Raw genomic sequence first — 10,992 nt, 5'->3', positions numbered from 1 at the left:
TGCGTGGGTTTTCTCCGGGTTCTCCGGTTTCCTCCCACAGTCCAAAGACGTGCAGGTGTTGGGTTCATTGATGACTCTAAATCACCCGTAGGTGTGAATGGTTGTCTGTCTCTGTTCGTCTCTACGTGCCCTGCGATAGACTGGCGTCCTGTCCAGGGTGAACCCCGCCTCACGCCCAATGTCAGCTGGGATCGGCTCCAGCACCCCGGGATAAGCGGTTGAAGATGAATGAATGAATGATGATTTAGCTAAACTGCAGATTGAGTTTTTATTTTTCTCAGCATCTGTAGCTTTCACCCTCCATTAGTGGAGCACTTAGTGAACAGGCTCGGGTGCCCAGTAGCTGACCTGATGCCAGAGCCCCATATACAAAGTTTTAGTCCTTAACGCAGCGCCCCGGGTTCAACTCCGACATGTGGCCCTTTGCTAAATGTCTTTCTCTCTCTTCCCTCTCCTTTTTCTGTCGACCCTCAGCTGTTCTTCAAAAACAGAAATGCATAAATAAATAAATAGTGGATGTACGGATGAAATCAACAAATCAGGTGTGTGAAATAATAGGGGTCATCACTATGTTCGGAGGTCGCATAAGCCTCAGCCTTCGCGGATTTCATTCAGCATTTAATTAGGACTAGAGGTCACGGTTAGGGTGAGGGTCAGGGCATATTTGCCGGGTAATTCTGCACGGATTGTGGAAAAAATAACTGACCGAGGAACAAAGGAACCTTTCTGTGAAAAGCTGTTCCCCTGTCACAAACAAAGCGGGGAACATAGGACCCGTGGAACACAGGTACGCTCCCAAATAATACATTCATGAGCAAAAACATTAATTTCATTGCATTACCAGAGACCATTTTGCAACAACAACCATTTAGGGCTATGGGGCATAAAGCGGGGGACAATGGCCCCTTTCCTACTTTCTTTCCCCTTACTTCCGCGCCCTTGCTCGGACCACACTCTTCTTTCTACGTGGTCTCATGGGAGGGCGTATAAATAGCACGCCACTTTTCATGACTTTCATGACTTTTCGCGTGCATGTCTACGCATATTAAGCTTTTCGCGTGTCATTTAACGCCCATAGTTCCCCAGGGTTAGGGTTAGGGTTAGGGTTAGGACATTTCACGCCCGTTATTTCAGCCATCCTTCACATGAAATATTGATTAAAAAAAACCCTCTGACAGAAAGCTCCACCACTTCGGATTTCTCCGCAAGGTGGCGGAGAAATACGAACACGTGGGTTTTCCCTCAATGACATTTGTGTGTCAAATGACAACGCCATCTCTGCACTATACAAGTCTATTGAGACTAAATGGCGTGAAATGACACGCAAAAATCATGAAATGCGTTGTAATTATACGCCAGATGGCTTGAGAGAAATAGCGTGTCATTCACACGCCTTTTAGTGAGACCAGGCTGCTTCTTTGAACTCTGCCTTCATTTAGATCTCAACTACACACCTATAAAGTTTCATGACTGTATCTTGAATGGTTATCAGGCAGGTGGTGTTGAGGTGAATGAAGTAGCCTTGCTCTGGGACAGATCCATTCATCGTGCCTTCCAAAGACACTGTGCAGTCGAAGCACAAAGATGAGGCAATGAATGCGATTCCCTGTGTTTTCATTAAGTAACAATATTCATAATGACAATCTTTCAATTGCATTGTCACTCAATATTCTCAAGGACTTTTTGAATTCCAGCCTTAACCCTGTCTGAAGCGTGGTGTTGTCAATTAAAGGTCAAAGAAATATCAACTCCTTCAATTTATACTTTAAAAAACAGTGAAGAAAGCAAACAAGGAGGCAGACACGTCCATCAAACAGGCAGCACTGTAGGATTTTGTGGATTTGTTTGGTTGAGATCATTTGTTTTTGTGGATTCGGTGTCATGTAGTGTTTTGCACATGCACGTGTCTTTTGGTGCTGCTTTTAAACCAGACTCTTTGAATTGCCTCTCACCTGGACGAGTGACCTCCTGCTCCCCGGCTGAGCAGCGCAGACACTGCTTCATCTCTGTGTTGTTGATGGTTGTGCTAATGGTGTGCCTCGCCATGTCACCCAAGTGCCAGGCCGATTGGACTGGATGGCTGTGAAAGTGGAGACAGTTAGCACTTCCACATCTACATTTACGTAGGTGGAGAGAGCGAGGGCACAGACGGCAGGGGAAGGGGAAAAAATGACAGGATGACTCTGCATCATGCAGCTATGTTGCATAAATATAGAACTAGTGTTTGGAAAGCTGTGAATTTAAAGTAACCACAGATACTTTTAACCCTCCTGTTGTCCTCGGGTCAAAATGTCCCGCCACTGTGTTAAAAACCCCAAAAAAATCCCCTTAACAAAACTTTTTTAACTTGAAATTTTAGGACTTTTCCTCGATTGGCACAAACAATAGAAAAGGTGAAATGTTGCTTTTATTCACATTTACAAGCTACAAAAAAAGCTAAAAAGGTCGTCCTGGGGTCAAAATGACCCGTGAGACACAAAGAGTTGGACTCAAGGTCACAGAGTTATTTACAAACCACAGAACGTTACAAAGTTTGAGTTGTTTTAATCAGTCGCAGACGTAACAAGACAGATCATGGGGTCTTCTCACGGACGGCTGTGCCTTTGATCTCAGATCAATCAGTAGCAGACGTGAACGAGACAGTAGCAGACGTAAACAAGACAGTAGCAGACGTAAACAACACACAGGTGTTAACGCAGACTGCAGAGATTATAAAGGTGCTGCAGACGACAGGGCCCCGAACTCTGTCTGTGCTGAAGCCGTGAGTGTGCGTTACAACGCTGAAGAGGCTCTAGAGCGAGACAACTGTGATTCAGAAGAGGAAGTGGAGGATGCATCAGAAGAAGAAGATGGGGAGGAATACAACCCAGAGCATGAGGAATCATCTTCAGAAGAAGAAGAAAACCCTGAAGCTGAAATAGAGACTTCCCTTTTAAAAAGTGGCAAGATGAGACTGACCTGCAGGCCTACTTAGGGCTGCTAATCTTAGCCGGTGTGTACAGGTCCTGAGGTGAAGCTGCAGCTAGTCAATGACATGGAAGACGGGTCATTTTGACCTGGAGGACAAAGGGTGTATACAGAAAATGAGGAATACAGGAGGGTTAATACTTATGACAACAGCGGCGTAGTTAAGGTTTTCGCAGAAGGGATGTGTGACAGCAGCCCACAAAACTTGGGACCCACTGCTGGCTCCTATTGGTAATAGTCTCACTGTTACTCCTGATGATGCTGAGGGTGCTTTCTGATAACTGGAAGGAGAGAACCCCCCCCCCTCCCCCTCTTTTTGACTTTCTTCTTTTTTTACTATTATTTTTTTAGTTTAGTTTAGTTTTTACTGTATTTTGTCTCATTGGACCTTAATTATCTACTAATGTTACATGTTTTTTAGATTCCTTCTTTTTTTCTGCAAAAATGTAATAAAGAAATTGGGCGGGGGGGGGGGGGTTGATATGTGGTGGCTGGATGACTCTTACTGAGAAGAAACAGCAGGACGGAGACGGATAACCTTCTTAAGCAGCACTAAACTGTTCTCCACACTTCATCGGCCCAATCCTGATCTCCACACTCGCAGACCTTGAGGCGCATTCCCGTTAAGTCAAGGAGGTCTTACGGCTGTCCCGCTGCCACATCGTCAAGTGCACGAGGGCTCTTACAGACATTTTCAACACTTCCCGTAAGCCGGCATTTCTGCAGACTTTGGCCCAATTCCGATCCGAAGCCCTACTTCCTCCCACCCAGTGACAAGAGTGACTCTGTGACACTCACAGCTGAATGAAGCATTAAGGTGTAGGGTAGAAATGCAGCATCGATCATACCTAGATACAGTGGTAAGCTTTAGGACCAATTTCCCTCTCTCTGATGGAAACAGGAACATCTGTAACGTTTAATAATAACAATGATCATGTACAAAGATGTGCTGTATTAAAAATAGCAAGCTTATGCAATGCACAGAGACACTGAATTAAATAAATACATCTTCCTCCGAAGGTGCTTTGGTGACTTTACTTTCTTTCCTTATAAACTTGTTTTTTTCACTGATGTTTATGAGTTGCTTGGTTTTTGCAACACTCCCGATATATCTCATCTCATCTCATATCATCTCATCTTCATCCGCTTATCCGGGGGTCTAATCTCTCCATCTGGTCCTGGGTCTTCCCCGAGGCCTCCTCCCAGCTGGATGTGTCTGAAACACCTCCCTAGGGAGGCGCCCAGGGTTCATCCTTACCAGATGATCCTGAACCACCTCAACTGGCTCCTTTCAACGCAAAGGAGCAGCGGCTCTACTCCGAGTTCCTCACGGATGCTGAACTTCTCCCCCTTTCTCTAAGGGAGACTCCAGCAACCCTCCGGAGAAAACCCATTTCGGCCATAGGTGAGGGTAGGAACCAAGATTGACCGGTAGATCCAGAGCTTTGCCTTCCTCAGCTCTCTTTTCATCACAACGGTGCGGTAGAGCGACTGCAGCATCGCCCCCGCTGCTCCGATTCTCCGGCCAAACTCACGCTCCATCGTCCCCTCACTCGTGAACATGATCCCGAGGTACTTGAACTCCTTCACTTGGGGTAAGGACTCATTCCCTACTCCCGATATACAACATTTAAAATCAAATAACCCCTTTTCTACACTGAAAAAGGGTTTGTAAGCTCCTAAGCGCAATGTAAACTTCTAAGATCCCATCCTGTCTACAGGAAAATAGTCAATCAAATGTCTGTTTTTAAGGGCAACGTATTACTATCCTTTGTGAACAACCACACAGAACTCACACTCCCGCTGTTGGAGGGCTTGATAAACCACTTCCACTCCCTGCTACCTGGTTTTGAATGACACTACCCTCCACATGAACGTGAGAATGAAGTGAGAGTGGGTAGGTGAGGGTGATAGGAATAGGGCCTCTGTCGGAGGGACTTACCCACAATTCATAGTGTTGTAAGGTTAAAACAGGTTTATTAGGGGAAGCCAGAAAGCGTTAAAAAAAAACAGCCTGTCCTATAAAATCTACATAGGATTTAAGACAACAAAAACACGTGAAGTCAGAGGAATGCATGTACAGGCTGAATTACACACCTGGTATATCCATTAAATTTGTAAATTGATTATTTGAATGCACTCTGAGGTAAGAGCCTGGGAGATGCTCAAATGCCATATTTGTACATTGACCTCACATGTCTTGGTGTTGTCAAGGTAATGTGAAAGTTGGCAGCAACGTTCTGTACCATTCCTATTTATACCACTAGGAGCCCTCATGAACTCACACAATCAAGCACCACAGCTGCACACAGGTGATGTCACTTAAAATCGTATGTCCAAGTGAGGCTTCATGAAGCATTTTCTTTGGCTTTGTAGGTGAGGAGGAGGACTTTGAACTGGATGCGTTGGGGAGATTTTGTGAACAGGGATGATTTGAACCCAAGCACCAACAACATAGTTCGTCCTGGAGTTTATTAAAAGAGTGTTTTAAAGACTTACCTACTGGCCCCAGTACCAGCTCCTCTCATAGTAAAGTCCATTCAAGTGGATTACCAAAGTCAATGCCAAAGGAAGGAGCCCATAGGTGCTTTGTTTTGTGTGTAGGGACTCTTCTCATGCTGCTGCAGAGGTTTGCTGTTACTTTGAGCAGTATTATTGGTTAAAAAAGACCTTTGAATGCCTTCATCGTACTGCCCCAAGCTAATCACCGTTAGCCACGTCCGCTGTTAGCGACTGTCCGGGATTTCTTATTTGATTTATGTAACTGCAGAAAAAGACCCTGGGATGATTTTACACCATAATTTACCATTAAAATAATTTATTTAAAAAAAAGATTTGCTACTTAAGTCAATACTTTTCCCCCACCCACACTGGTCTCCGAGCGACCTCCGTGTGACCTCTGCTGTTACGGGGCTGAGGGCATTTGGCCATTAACTTCACAACAACAACACTTCCTTGTTTCTAACTCACATGTGAACTAACCAATCAAAAGCTAGGACGGCCGCCACAGAGGGACTGTTTAAAAGCAGCAGATGAAAGTATCTAAACATGTAATAATGTTAAAAATGAGCAGTTTAACTATTGTAAATATAGCTTATTTTTAGTCAATTATCCAAACATATGAATCAACTTCACTTCTGAACCTTGAACCTGAACTTGAAATGAAACATGTGACTAATATCCAAGGACAAACAGTGCTTACCAACAGCTCTCAACTGATCTTGTGTTCAAGTATTCACTTTATTTTACCACATGAACTTTAATACGTTTCTGAATAACCTTTAATCCTGAGGAGACCAAGGCAGTTTTTTATTTTCTGGGGCCTATGATTGACTTGAAACAGCCTTGTGTTAGAGTGAATCCCATGTCTCTGGAGTTCTTATTATCTGTCTTTTCATTTCTTTGTTTGTGAGTTTGTTGTTTTTTTATTTTATTTACATTTCCACCATTTCACACCAAGGAGACCTGCAGGTTAGACGGACAGCGGTCGCTCTTTTGGGGTCTGATCAGAACTCATGTGTCCACACTCGACACTTCAGTGCGACCTGTCTGATCAGATGGTGATCATATACATTATTTTTGCACAGATATAACATAATTCCCATGCAACAGGTCATAGGTGAGAAAATCCCTTTATATTCAATATAAAATTCCCATAATAAACATGATTATCCCAGAGTAGAGGCCTGCAAACTGCTTTATCATCTATAACATGTGTTGTTAGCCATAGTAGCTGTTGTCTGGCCTCTACTGCATTTTTTTTTGATGGAAGATACAGATACTGAAACCATAAAGATGGATTTTAAATATAAAACAGAGAGAGAGAGAGAGAGAGAGATCAGGAAAGAGGGATACATTTTTTATAAAAGGCTGGGATAATTTAAAAAATAATAACGTTCCTCCACAAATGAACCACTTGTAGACAAAAATAGATTGGATGAAAACCAGATAGGGTTATTATACAATCTCTGTATCTAGGAAACGTTCAGGATATGATCAAAAGCTGAAAGACTTATTAAACCTAGAGCACCACTTTTACCCGTATACTGTAACACAAGTAACTGCGTTTACTTTTTCCAGGATTTGAGTGTAATATGTCGTGGGAATGTATAATTCTGTTTAAATGATGTGTTCATGTGTTTGTGATGGATCCATTTCCCTGTCAACTGACACAGGAAATGATGAAACGACAGACTCCATGTCAAACCTTCAGCCACACAGGAACAGATGCATTTACGTCACGCGCATTTGATTGGAGTTGTCATGAGCCAATGAATCTCTGAGAGGTCATGCTGTGGATCCTGTGTTTGCTTAAAAATTAGGTTTTCATTAACCTTCAGTATAAAACACAGCTTCACATGGCTGTACAAACACACGACTTCACGCGGCCATCACCAAATGCAGAGTGGGAGCGAGAGAGGCGCAGCTGATTGGTTGGGATTGATGGTAGCCTAGACGACCAGGTGGGGAAGGGTGGGACCTACTGATGTTATTACTTGATCACTGTTGCTGGTCAACACATTTGACCTTTCTGTTGCCTTGCAGGCGACTACAAAGAACTTGTATGTTAGGCTAGTAAACACAGAATGCCCCTTTAATGTATCATAAAACAAAATGATAAATGTTAATAAAGACAGAGAAAGGAAATAACACGCTTTTAGGATCAAAAATACACTTCAATGTGTCCTAAAATTACTACTGTGTATGTTAAAAATTAACACTCAGACAGGGAATAACACGATTTCGAGTTAAGTGCAACATCAGGGGTGTCAAATTTGTGTCAAAACACACACACACACACATAAATATATATATATGTAAATAATTAATTTATTGTCTCTCCAATTCCTTTTGTTTTGCATCCAGTCACTGCTGACCATCATCAATATGATTAAATCTATTTCAACCAAATGTGCTCTAAGATTTTGTAATTCCTTACGAACAATATTTTTTCTTTGTTATACATTTGTTTATGTTTCCAAAGAGAAAACATGACTCATGTAATGCACACTTAAAAGCATTCCACACAATGCATGGACGTGTGCAACCCAATAATACCCCAATCACCTCTACCTCCTGTTTACGAGGTAGCAAGATTGTGTCAGACCCAGGGCAGGAAAGAGGACTCAGATGCGGAGGTTTGCGGTTCAACACTGAATTTATTATCTTGACGACAAGAACGTGACACAGGGGAAAAAGCCACAAACAAAAAATCACTCTGCACAGGAGGAAGAAAACCAAAGTCGTCAGTGTAAAACTAAGGTACCAAATCAAAGCTCTCCGTATGGGACGAATAAACAAATACAAAGTTCATTCATTCATTCATTCATCTTCAGCCTCTTGTCCCTGTCGGGGTCGCGGGGGGCTGGAGCCGATCTCAGCTGACATCGGGCGTGAGGCGGGGTCCACCCTGGACAGGACGCCAGTCTGTCACAGGACACATAGAGACGTACAGTGACAGACATTATTCACACCTATGGGCAAGAATTCAAAAAGGGAAAACTTACTTGGACCAAAATAAGGAATACAAAAAACCTGAACGATGAAACAAAGAACTCAAGAACATGAACAAGACTGTGGAAAAACGCTGGATACATTTGACGCACGGTACGAAATAATCTGCCACAGAACAAGACACGGACTATATACACATGAAGGGAGGGGAAAACACGGACTATATACACATGAAGGGAGGGAAGACACAGACTATATACACATGAAGGGAGGGAAGACACAGACTTTATACACATGAAGGGAGGGGGGGCACAGGTGGAAACAATCAAGTATCAGGGGAGGACGTCAGAACGGTGACACAAGAGGAAGAGCAAGTGACCTGGAACGAGAGGAGAGTTACCTTTCAAAATAAAACAGGAAATTCACAAGACAAAAACCCAAAGACAGGACAGACCTCACCGCGGCGTGACAGATTGAACTTTGATATAATAATGTATAATTATCTTTCAGCTACTTGACCAATTTTGAACTCAAGGGAAAGGAAATCAAAGTCTGTGCTGATAGCCGTTCATTGTCTTCAGAGTATATCTGATAAGATTTGGATTCTTTACTCGACAAATATCAACTGAATCCAAAGCAGCGAGTCATCGCAGCAGCAACGGCACCGTGTTCTTGATCTTAATAATCCCTTCGGTCCCCGGTTCTGTCTGTAACCGGGTCCTGCCGTAGCCTGATTATCATAACACTGGAGCATATTATGCAAAAGACAAACATAGGATTAGTTCATGAATTAACTAAACATTAGCAAAGTCCTCAGTTGTAACATTAAAATTAAATATACTACCATCAGTATTGGTAAACATCGCTCTGATTTCTTATATGATTAAATAAACATAAAACAAACATCCACCCAGCTTCCTCTTCTTGAGTACAGTGTGTCTCTTGTAGAAAATCATTTGTGTTACCCAGCCAAGGAAATATTTCTATTCTTTTCACTGTTATGGAAAGCCCATTGCAACTGTAGCTGGCAATGCAAAGGGTCTCATTATCCATCCATCCTCCCAGAGAGAGAGAGAGAGAGAGGGAGAGAGGGAGAGAGAGAGAGAGAGAGAGAGAGCCACACCATGTATAATGCAGATAGCAGTTTATTAATAACCTTAGGCGCTCTGTTTGTGCTGGTCTTATCACTGTATGCAAACCATAAAAACAACAACAAAAAGAAAAGGTGGGATCATGAGCCTAATGTTAAATGAATAACTGGCAAGCGATGAACTGAATTGAACCGTAGCAATGCCCTGTCATGGTTTGGGGGATGTTTCCTGCAGCAGCCTCTTGTACAGCTACATGACTGGAATGCTGACTTGAATATATAAGAAGAAGGTAAAGTACCTTATACTCTGAATATAAGACGGTGTTTTATTCCTGAAAATCAGCCTGAAAAAGTGGAGTCGTCTGATTTTCGAAGTCTAGATTTTAAAAGCCAAGTAAGGGCGAACTCACACTGTCCTTCCGCACCGCGCCAAAACAGGTTTTTCGGGTAGAGCCTAGTGCGTTTGACCAGTGTGAGTGCAACCGCGTCCAGCTGGCCGTCCACAGCCCGTTTGAGAGAGGTGGGCTTTTGTAGAGCGCGTTTGCGCACGTGTACGAGCACGAGGCCTACGGTGGCTCTCACGTCATTTTATGTGCGCCTGTTCCGACATAGAAATAAAAAGACGGACCATGCGCGGACATTTACCAACAACAACAATGGCGGTGAAAGGTTCACGTTGGTGTGATGCGGAGGTGGAGTGTTTACTGCAGATTTGGTCGATGAAAAGATTCAATAACAGTCGACAAGACGCACAAAAACTCTGAGGTCTATGGAAAGATTTGCAAACAAAGCCACAGACCACAGACACTGGACCGTCTGGACCATTAGTTATCCTGGCTCTTTGCCTCTCACAGGTAAATTAAGTGAAAAAAAAAAATTGAAATAAAAAGAGTGCGTTCCTATCAGCTCAGAACACAGAAGGAGAAACTACTAAAAAGCCATGTTGTTTAGTTTATATTCCTAATTTTGTAATTACATGCGTACAAATTTGTAATTGTTGTTTTGTTTCTTGTATTGCTCTCTTGCTTTGGCAAAGTTAATTTGTGTTTCCCATGCCAATAAAGTCCCTTTGAACTGAATTGAATCAAATTAAACTAAATTGAAAAGTACAGGAAGAGCTTTCACTTTTTAATTAAAATTCTGTCTTTTTTAAAAATGTATTTTTGCTGGTTTTGTTTTTTGCTTTTCACATATTACAGATTTAAGATTGAGTGAGAATCAAACACACAGATCCTAATGCTTGCCACCAATGGAGGGAGGGAAAGAGCTTTTCCATCGTCGTCCCCTCCACCTCTACAAGACTCCATGGCCCCGCCTCGTCCTGCCTCTCCTCCACCTCTGGTTTCTGCTCCTCATGTTCCTGCACGCTCTCCCTCCTCCTGGGCTGCAACCCCAAGTGGCCCAGGTTTCATCTTCCCTCATCCACCTTCAAATCGAGAACAGTGACTCGCTCCGACGCCTCAGGGCAGCAGGGAGGGAGA

This window comes from Echiichthys vipera, assembly GCF_963691815.1.
Source record: "Echiichthys vipera genome assembly, chromosome: 21".
NCBI classification, from domain to species: Eukaryota; Metazoa; Chordata; class Actinopteri; order Perciformes; family Trachinidae; genus Echiichthys; species Echiichthys vipera.
Note: the sequence above shows the minus strand (reverse complement) of the source record.